The 10,861-nt window shown below is 47.4% G+C and overlaps 1 long non-coding RNA gene across 1 annotated transcript; it reads right to left on the bottom strand.

Moving 5' to 3' along the window:
• Nucleotides 1-854: 854 nt before the first annotated feature.
• On the bottom strand, nucleotides 855-9,629 carry LOC125754914 (uncharacterized). Its single transcript, XR_007410050.1, has 2 exons — nucleotides 9,346-9,629; nucleotides 855-1,341 (listed from the first exon to the last, which is right to left on the bottom strand). It is a non-coding gene; the product is annotated as an uncharacterized LOC125754914 (long non-coding RNA).
• Nucleotides 9,630-10,861: the final 1,232 nt, after the last annotated feature.

A 10,861-nucleotide genomic window follows, 5' to 3' on the forward strand; every position in this document is an offset into this window, starting at 1 on the left:
AGCAGTCCTGACCCGCTAGCCCCTACAGACTCTGGCCCAACCTGGCTACTCTTGTTTTCTGTGCAATCACCAAACAGTGGCTAGGAGACCCCCGTCTGCTCCCACCCACTCCCATCCATTCTCTGCACAAACTTTAGAGTGATATTTGAAATCTGGAGGTGCCTGGCTGGCTGGTTCAGTCAGTGGAGTGGCTCAGTCAGTGGGGCATGCGACTTTTGATCTGGGGGTTGTGAGTTTGAACCCCACGTTGGGTGTAGAGATTACTTAAAAATAAAATCTTTTGGGGAATCACTGGGTGGCTCAGCGGTTTAGCGCCTGCGTTCTGCCCAGGGCGTGATCCTGGAGACCCGGGATTGAGTCCCACATCGGGCTCCCTGCATGGAGCCTGCTTCTCCCTCTGCCTGGCTCTGCCTCTCTCTGTGTCTCTCATGAACAAATAAATAAACTCTTAAAAAAATCTTTTGGGGCGCCTGGGTGGCTCAATTGGTTAAGCGTCTGCCTTCAGCTCAGGTGTGATCCGAAGGTCCTGGGATAGAGCCCAAAGATGGGCTCCCTGCTTAGCGGGGAGTCTGTTTCTCCCTCTCCCTCTGACCTTTCTCCCTGTGCTGTTTCAAATAAATAAAATCTTTAAAAAATATAAAATAAAATAAAATTAAATAAAAATAAAAATATAAAATAAAAATTTTAAACATTTTATTTATTTGAGGGGGGAAGGGCAAAAGGAGAGGAACAAGTAGACTTCTCACTGAGCAGGGAGCAATACTCGGATGGATCCCAGGCACTGAGATCATGACCTAAGCCAAGTCAGACACTTAACCAACTGAGCCACCCAGGCGCCCCTTAAAAATAAAATCTTTTTTTTTTGTTGTTAAATTTTTATTTATTTATGATAGTCACAGAGAGAGAGAGAGGCAGAGACATAGACAGAGGGAGAAGCAGACTCCATGCACCGGGAGCCTGATATGGGATTCGATCCCAGGTCTCCTGGGCCAAAGGCAGGTGCCAAACCGCTGCGCCACCCAGGGATCCCCCAAAAATAAAATCTTAAAAAAAGAAAAAAAGGAAATACAAATCTGAATGTATCTACTACTCCTTTAAAACTTTCTACTAGCTTCCCATAATGATTCTTGGCATGACCTGGCCCCTGTCCACATCTCCAGACAAGTCCTTCATTCTTCCTTGCTCCCATTCTACCCTCTTGGCCTTTACACACATGGTTCCCTCTTCCTGGAATGATCTTTCCCCTTTAGGACTGGTTGGTTCCATCTGATTCTTGATGGTCAGCTCACTTCTTCAGAGAAGCATTCTGGACCTGCTAGGTTCTTCTTAGATGCCTTTGTCCTATGAGCATGGAGAAAGAAGCAAGAAGTGAAGTGATTCAGAGCACAGATTTCAGGACTCAAATCTCAATGCCATTACATTTGGAGCAACCCTGGCAGGTTAGTCCATCTCTGCATTCATTTTTCTCATCAGTAAAGTATGTATAATGATAGTATTTTCCTCATGAAGCTTTTGCAAAAAGTAGACATGTGTAAGCCTTTAGAACACTGCCCGGTGTATAGCACTTGCTTTGTAATGTTAACTCTGGTTATTTAGGACTCATTATTTCTTCATCTTTATGGAACATTCCAGAACAAACAGTTGTGTAAATAGAAGGCAGGAACTGCCTATAGACTTCAGCATTGTATCTCAAGCGCCTGGCACACAGTAGGTATCCTCAAATAGTTCTGACCCACCTTGCTCTGGTCTGTCTTACTTGCAAGCATCTCTACCCTTGAGCAAACTAGACTGTGGCCAAACTAGGAGGGCAGCTGACCTTTGACCTCTGTTGAACCCTTGTCTGACGTCTAAGCTCTCTGCTCCTTGGAAGCCTTCTTGAGGAGAAACGAAACCCCTTAGGTGGCATCTCAGACTCAACTCCCAGTGTCCCTCTGGCTGGTGGAGACCTTGCCCTGGGGGAAGCAGCTTCCTTTTCCATTGTTATGCGGAGGAGTCTAGCTCTCTCCACCCTTACTCCCAAAGGGATAGAGGCTTTTCCTTTGCATAACCAAAAGCCCAATAAAATTATTTTTTTCCCTTCTCAAACAAAATAATGGTTTCCTCCCAAAGATTAATCAGAAAATAATTGGATATCTCTTAAAACCAGCTGGTTCTGATTCTCCTCATTCCAGATCCTTCCTTGCTTGGAGCACCTGGAAAGGTTGAGGCTCCTGGCACTGGGGGAGCCCAGCAAATGGAAGCCTCCTGCCCAGAGGGGCCTCACCAGACCTCCTGGACTCACGGAGAGATCCAGCTCCCCACCTATGGTCCTCTGCTGGCTCCCTTTAGTAAATGTGGTTGTTAGGGGGTGGTGTGAGCTGCCAGCAGGAGCAGGACCCCACACAGCTTTCTTTCTTTCTTTCTTTCTTTCTTTCTTTCTTTCTTTCTTTCTTTCTTTCTTTCTTTCTTTCTTTCTTTCTTTCTTTCTTTATATTCATGAGAAACACACACACACACACACAGAGGCAGAGACACAGGCAGAGGGAGAAGCAGGATCCATGCAGGGAGCCTGATGTGGGACTGGATCCTGGGTCTCCAGGATCAGGCTCTGGGCTGAAGGTGGCGCTAAACCGTGAGCCACCTGGGCTGCCCACAGCTTTCATTCAACTTCCAGGCACTTCTCAGGTTTATCTGAGCCAAAGAAAAAGGAAAAACTTTCATAGCCTTGGCTGCACAACCTCCCTGCCTCCTGAGATGCTCGTCTGCACATTCCTGATCTGCCTCCCATCCCACACTCACGACCTCTCACACAGATCTCTGTGGTATCTGATGCTCTTTCATGTAATTCATTCTTACACACATTCATTGGCCAGGTGTCAATTAAAGGTTAGTTATATGGTATGCACTGTTCTAAATCACAGGGATAAATTGGTAATCTGACCCAGCCCCTCCCCTTCAAGGAGTTGCTGACACTGTCGTGGGGAGAAATAGATCAGTAAACAGAGCACAAAAGGAGACATGCTGAGGGAATCTGGGAGAGGCATCGGTCTGTCTCCCGATCAGGTCTCACTCTCTTGGTAACAATTTTCCACCTGTTACATTGGCAGTCTCTCTCTCAAAACCTTTCAAACATTACCACACACACACACACACACACACACACAAACACACACACACACACACACACACCCCTAGTAGGGCCTGCCATCCTAAGATCCTGCCTTTAGTCTGCCTCTGCCTTGGTTTCTCTCTCCAGAAAATAGGCACACTCCTGCTTCCTTTTCCCCAGGAATGTTGGAGGAAGTGAATGAGTTAGGAGATGGGACTCGGTTTCAACAGAACAGGAAGCAGCGAAGAAGCTCTTGCTTTGGCTGAGCTCTCACTATCTGTCAAGTGACATGCTAAGCTAGGGGTCATATATGCATTATATCCTTTGATCCTCCCCCCAAGCCAAATGGGGGTTAGAAACCTTAGCTCCACTTTGCAGGTAAGGAACTAGAAGCTGGGGTAGATGGAATGACTCGTCTAAAGTCATGTAGTGGGGCAGCTCAGTTGTTAGAACATGTAACTCTCCATCTCAGGGTCATGAGTTCAAGCCCCACATGGGGCATAGAGCTTACTTTTAAAAATAATAAAAAAATAAAGTCACATAGCAAGTGAACAACAGAACTGAGCCTTGAACCCCGATCTTCTGGGAAAAGGAGGGGAAGCTCAGGGTGACTCTGCACAGAGTTGGGATTTTCGATGCTATTGCATCAGCCTGGTTTCTGCCCCCCCATCCTTAACTTCAGTCCAGGAAGGTGCAGACTCACCTGAAGGTGGCTGGGGCTGGGCACTGCTCTGCCTGTCCGTTTGGCTAGTACTGATGGGGCATCTATGAAGTACCAGGCCCTAGGCAGAGGTTTGCAGATTCTGGGCTCCTGAAGTGTAAGGCTGGGCCAGGAGGGACTCCCTGAGGAGGCTAGGCCCTGCCCCCCACCTGCCTCGGAGCAGAGTTGGGGGGGGGGCAGACGTTGCCTGGTGCCAACCATGTTGCTCTTGGATGACAGCTGGGCCCAGGGAACACTGGGGCTCTTGTGCCGAAGGGCTGCCCTGAGCCCCTGCTCAGGCCCGATTCCAGACCAGGCCTGGCTCAAGCCCTGTCCCCTGAGCCAGTCCTGTGCTTTCTTGTCTTCTTTCCTTCATTTCTTTCCTTTAAAATGATTTTTATTTTGAGAAAGTTTTAAATTATATAATAAAAAATACACAGGGCAATATCATACACTTGCTACTCAGAATTGATGATTGTTATTATCATTTTTTTTCTAACCCCTTTTCACCCTGGCTTCTCTCACAGACTCCAGGGAGGTCTGGCTTGGCTTGTCAAAATGGAGGTGACTCTGACAGCAACTAAGTGGTGAAAGGTTGGGTGTTATGGCCAGACAGATGTAGGTTTGAATCCTGAAAACTTGGGACCTTCCACAAATTGCTTAACATTAAGCCTCAGTTTCATTTACGTGGGACCTGATCCTGAGACTCCAGGATCATGCCCTGGGCTGAAGGCAGGTGCTAAACCGCCGAGCCACCCAGGGATTCCCACTAAGAGTTTTTCTATGAGGACCTAGTATAATGATGTATTAAAGCCCAGGCCAGGGATCCCTGGGTGGCGCAGCGGTTTGGCGCCTGCCTTTGGCCCAGGGCGCGATCCTGGAGACCTGGGATCAAATCCCACATTGGGCTCCCGGTGCATGGAGCCTGCTTCTCCCTCTGCCTGTGTCTCTGTGCCCCTCTCTCTCTCTGTGACTATCATAAATAAATAAAAATTAAAAAAAAAAAAAAAAAAAAAAAGCCCAGGCCAATGCCTGGCATGTAGCCCAGGCTTAGTAAAAAGTGGCCAGTAGGGACACCTGGGGGGCTCAGCAATTGAGTGTCTGTCTTCGGCTCAGGGTGTGATCCTATGGTCTCGGGATCGAGTCCCACATCGGGCTCCCTGCATGGAGCCTGCTTCTCCTTCTGCCTGTGTCTCTGCCTCTCTGTGTGTCTCTCATGAATAAATAAATGAAATCTTTAAAAAAAAAAAAGTGGCCAATATTAATAATAGCAGCTTTGGGTCTAGGTAGGATCTACTCAAATGTATGGGTAACACACTTTTGTGACCAAGAAAGAGGGACTGTTAGAGTCAACCTTTTTCCAGACCCTATATTTCCTCATTCCCCACCAGTTAGGCACATTTAAGTCCAATTTCTACTTCAGAACAACAGTCAGGAATTGCAGGCAGCCAGGGCATTGTGGTAGAGTTAGGGAGCCTGGTGCTAATGTTGGCAGCCTAGAGAGCTCTCAGGATGGCCCCTTGGACTAAGCCAGATGGAGGGGAATGGGCTAGAAGGAATCCAAGGCTCTTGCTGGGATAGTCCTGGTGCTTCCCAGAGTCTCAGCAGCACCCTTGGCCCTCTTGTCCACTGGTCTCAGACCCTGTGGGCCCATGTCTTGGGAAGCTTTCAGGGTTTGCCACACTCAGCCCTCTTTAGACTTGGGCCTACAAACCTCACACCTACTGGGGCTTGGCACACATATATTTTTGGAAGAGAGAGGGGGCCAGGACAGCTGTGAAGCGGCAAAGCTGGGCAGGAAGGGTTATGGGGCTGGTAGTCTGAATCAGGAAAGAAACCTCAGTGGAGGCTTCTCTACCTTGCCTGATGGCCACCTGGACCATATAGGATTTTGGGCACAGAAAAACCAGAAAACCCAAATGGCAGGGGCTTTAACAAAACAGGTTAATTCATCACTTATTAGTTCCAAATCTGGAGATAGGTGAAGGTGGGTCTGAAATCAGGGTTGAGATCTTTTTAATTCTCTATACTTTATCCTAATGGTTACAAGATGGTGGCTTCAGCTCCTGCCATTACATTTGTGCTCAGGCAGGAGGAAGGAAGAAGCCACAAAAGAGGGGCAGCCCTGGTGGCGCAGCGGTTTGGCACTGCCTGCAGCCTGGGGTGTGATCCTGGAGACCCGGGATCGAGTCCCACGTCAGGCTCCCTCCATGGAGACTGCTTCTCCCTCTGCCTGTGTATCTGCCTCTCTCTCTGTGTCTATGAATAAATAAATAAAATCTTAAAAAAAAAAAAAAGAAGCCACAAAAGAGTTGAATCTGTATCCAGCAACTTCTAATTTTATCTCTTTGGCAAGACTGTAATATATTGCCACCCCTAACTGCAATGGAGGTCAGGAAGTTCTACTAGAAAGAACAGGTGACTGAGCATTAAGCAGGCCCTGTGTCATCAATCTTCTCTTCAGTGCCAAAACAACTTCTTTATTATTATTATTAAAGATTTTATTTATTTATTCATGAGAATAATAACAGAGAGAGAGGGAGACATAGACAAAGGGAGAAGCAGGCTCCATGCAGGGAGCCCAATGCAGGACTGGATCCTGAACTCTGGGAATCACACCCTGAGCTGAAGGCAGACACTCAACCGCTGAGTCACCCAGGCATCGCTATTATTAATATTATTATTATTATTTATTTATTTATTTATTTATTTATTTATTTATTATTTTTTAAACTAAACTCTACCCTCAATGTGGGGCTCAAACTCACAATTCCCAGATCAAGATCTTCATGTTCCACTGACTGAGCCACCCAGGTGTCCCACCAAAATGACTTCTTCTTTTTTTTTTTTTTAATATTTGTTTATTTATTAGAGAGAGAGGGAGAGAGAGCGCAAGTGCAGGGTGAGGGGCAGAGGCAGAGGGAGAAAAATAATTTCTATCGGACTCCCTGCTGAGTACAGAGCCTCATGAGTCTGAGATCATGACCTGAGCTGAAGTCAGGTGTTGGAGGCTTAGCCCATTGAGCCACCCAGGCGCCCCTAAAATGACTTCTTTTTTTTTTTTTTAAATTTTACTTATTTATTCATGAGAGACACACACAGAGAGAGGCAGAGACACAGGCAGAGGGAGAAGCAGGCTCCATGCAGGGAGCCCGACATGGGACTCGATCCCAGGTCTCCAGGATCACGCCCTGGGCTGAAGGTGGCGCTAAACCGCTGAGCCACCCGGGCTGCCCTCCATGACTTCTTTAAAACAGATTTAGGGGCACCTGGATGGCTCAGTCAGTTAGGCCTCCAACTCTTTTGGGTTTGGCTCAGTCATGATCTCGAGTTTGTTGGATGAAGCCCCACATAGGGTTCAGATTCTCTCTCCATCTTGCTCTGGCTTGTGCTCTCTCTCTCAAATATATACATAAAATCTTTTTAAAAAGTTATAAAGCACAGATTTAACTAACTCACTCTTCAGCTTTAACTGCTCTCTCCCTCCCCGCCACTGGTATCCCTAGCTCCTCAGCCTAGCACTCATGGCTCTTCCAGACTGACCTCTACTGCTCTCTCCTGTCCCAGGGTCTCCCCTCTCCCCGGAGATACCTGTTCTGTGTTCCAGCTGCACTGAGCTGCAGGCAGGCCCTCCTGAAAGCAGCTGGTTGGCTCACACACCTTGGTGTCTTTGCACTTGCTGTTCTTATTGCTGGGAGTGTCCTTCCTTTGGCCTGCCTTCCCCCATCCCTTCCCTCCTGCCATCGCAGCACCAGATGCCTGCCATTCAGCTTTCTGGACTCCTCTCAAGCGCTCCCTCTTCTCTGAGAACCTTCCTGACCACCTTGAATTGGACATCTAAACACTTTTCCTCTCTCTGAAAACAGCTCTTCCATTTTCCGTGAGATCCTGGCAGTCCCCTACTCCCAGTCTACTGGGATTTGGGTGGAGCCAACTTCTCCCTGGTTCCTATGGAGGGCATGTGCCCCTGGACTTGGCTACTGAGAATATTCCATCCCCCAGCCTAGTTCTTTAATGCTCTTGGTAGTTCTGTGAATTTAAACTGGCTGGGGTTTGTTTCTACTTTTTTTTTTTTTTTTAAGATTTTATTTATTTATTCATGAGAGAGAGAGAGAGAGAGAGAGGCACAGGCAGAGGGAGAAGCAGGCTCCATGCAGGGAGCCCGACGTGGGACTCGATTCTGGGTCAGGCCCTGGGCTGAAGGCGACGCTAAACCACTGAGCCAGAGCCACCCAGGCTGCCCTGTTTCTACTGCTTTTAGCTGAAAATCTTGATACACCCTGAGGGACCTAGCTCCTGCCAGTCTCTTTCTTTATCTGGTGACATAAACTCTTTCTTTCAAAGTGATAAGCATCATCTTGCCTCAGGGCCTTGGCACATGCTTTCCCTCTACCAGGACCATCCTCTCCCCCAGGTATCCCTGCTTATCCATGGGCTAATTCCTATTCAGCCTTCAAGTCTCAGCTTGCATGTCACTTCCTCAGAGAGACCTTTCCCGCCCTGCCCCCAGCCTAGGCTCAGTCCTATGCTCTAGCTACACTGGCATTTTCCTTTACAGCATTTTATCACAATTGGAATGAGTTCTTCTAGGACATGAAATTGTGTCTCATTCCAGGGTTATGGCGTACAGAAAGGGCTGAGGAAAAATACATTTCTGTTTCCACACTCTCTAGAGACCTGTGTCCTGTCCTAACATCCCTCTGCCACACTACTCAACCTCTATCAGATTTTCTGACTCTCAGGACACCTGGGTAGCTGAGCGGTTGAGTGTCTGCCTTTGACTCAGGGTGTGATCCTGGAGTCTGGGGATCGAGTCCCACATCGGGCTCCCTGTATGGAGCCTGCTTCTCTCTGCTGGTGTCTCTGCCTTTCTCTGTCTGTGTCTCCCATGAATAAATAAAGTCTTTAAAAAAAAATTTCCTGACTCTTCAATATTTTCATTAAGATGCAAGTAACAGATATCCCAACTCAAATGGGCTTAAGCAAAATAGTGAATTTATTAGCTTATGTAATTTTAAAGTCCAGGGGTAGATCAGGGTTCAGGAACAGTCCAACCAAGATTCATTCCCTCTTTTGCTTTCTTCCCTCCACTCTCTGGCAGGTGCTCCCCAAGAGGTGACAAAGAAGGCTACCAACAGCTCTAGGCTCAAAGCTTTCCCATTTGGCAACTCTTTCCCAATTGTTCAGCAAAAGCCAGGTGGGTGGAGGTCATCTTGACCCAGACCCCATCAGCTGAGGGTAGGGTTCCTCAAGAAAGTAGAAAGGTGGGCAGCCCTGGTGGCTCAGTGGTTTAGCGCCACCTTTAGTCCAGGGTGTGATCCCGGAGACCCAGGATTGAGTCCCACGTCAGGCTCCATGCAGGGAGCCATTTCCCTCTCTCTTTCTCTCTCTCTCTTTCTGTGTCTGTCATGAATAAATAAATAAAATCTTAAAAAAATAAAGAAAGTAGAAAGGTAAGTAGATACCAGGGGGCCCAAACAAGGTATGATTCTGGAAGCCTTTCTACATAATAAACCATTCCCACACATGGTGATTTAAAACATTTAGCATTCCTCACAATTCTGTGGATTAGGTGGGCTCAGCTTGGCAGTTCTTCTGATGGTCTCTTCAGAGGTTGCTTATGCTTGTGGCTCCCATGTGCTAGATGGTCTAAGATAGCCTCCTACACATGCGTGGAGCTGGCCGATGGCCTCTCTCCACACGGTCTTTCATCTCTACTTGGTCCAGCCCAGACTTCCTTTTACAGTGGTAGGAGTGGAAGCTGCAAGGCCTAAGTTCTAGCCTTGGAAGTTTGCAGTGTTACATCACTGATCAGAGCAAGTGTCGAGGCCAGCTCAGGTTCTCCATCTTGAAGGCCTGAGTGACAAAGCCACATCACAAAAGCATACAGATGCAGGGAGGCAAAGATTCAGGAGAGGACATTACTGAAACAATTTACTGTACTTCACAGATACTCTCTTCTAGGTCCTTGAACTTACTCTCCTCCCAGCTTGGGTCCTTTGACCCTGATAACCACTGGAGTCTCAGCTCCTTGAAAAAGTCTTTCTGTGGGATCCCTGGGTGGCGCGGCGGTTTGGTGCCTGCCTTTGGCCCAGGGCGCGATCCTGGAGACCCGGGATCGAATCCCACTTCGGGCTCCCAGTGCATGGAGCCTGCTTCTCCAGTGCATGGAGCCTGCTTCTCCCTCTGCCTATGTCTCTGCCTCTCTCTCTTTCTCTCTCTGTGACTATCATAAATAAATAAAAATTTAAAAAAAAAGTCTTTCTGTGAAATCCTAGCAATGGTCTCTACTCACTTTTAACTTAGGCATTAATTGACTCAATCACTAAGCAGTTAATAAAGCAATTACAGTCCTCTACTGAGCACCAGAGACTCACTATGATAAGACCCGCTTACTGCCCTCAAAGTGTTTCTAGTCTAAAAGTGGAGACAGGGAGTTGAACAGATCATAACATAGAATATTGTTTGCTTAAGATTTTATTTATTCACGAGAGACACTCAGAGAGGCAGAGACACAGGCAGAGGGAGAAGCAGGCTCCCTGTGGGGAGCCTGATGTGGGACTCGATCCCAGGACCCTGGGATCACCACCTGAGCCAAAGGCAGATGCTCAACCACTGAACCCCCCAAGTACCCCCCCTTTTTTAAGATTTTATTTATTCATGAGAGACAGAGAGAGAGAGAACATAGTATATTAAGGGCAGTGCTAGAGGGGGCAGGGCATCTGAGAGCACAGGACAGCCAACTTAGCCTTGAGGGGTTAATGATCCTCTTGGGGTCACTGGGTTGATAAGAGAAGCTGGAACTTGTATTAGATAGTACTCCTGGTCATGTTAGAAACCCACCTTAAATTGCCTTAAGGAAAGAGAATACTGACTCACAACTAAAAGTCCTGAAAGTATTGATTTCAGGCCTGATTAGACCCAGGTGCTCATTAAAAATCAGTCATGTCTCAACTCTCAGCTGTTTTCCTCTGTGATGATTTAATTTTCATGCAGATTGTTTTTATGTGTCGACAAAGATGGCTACTAACAGCTTCAGACTTATTCTGATTGCCCAGGCTTGGGTCCCTGGG

The sequence above is a fragment of the Canis lupus genome, chromosome 4 (assembly GCF_003254725.2).
Source record: "Canis lupus dingo isolate Sandy chromosome 4, ASM325472v2, whole genome shotgun sequence".
Classification (NCBI taxonomy): Eukaryota; Metazoa; Chordata; class Mammalia; order Carnivora; family Canidae; genus Canis; species Canis lupus.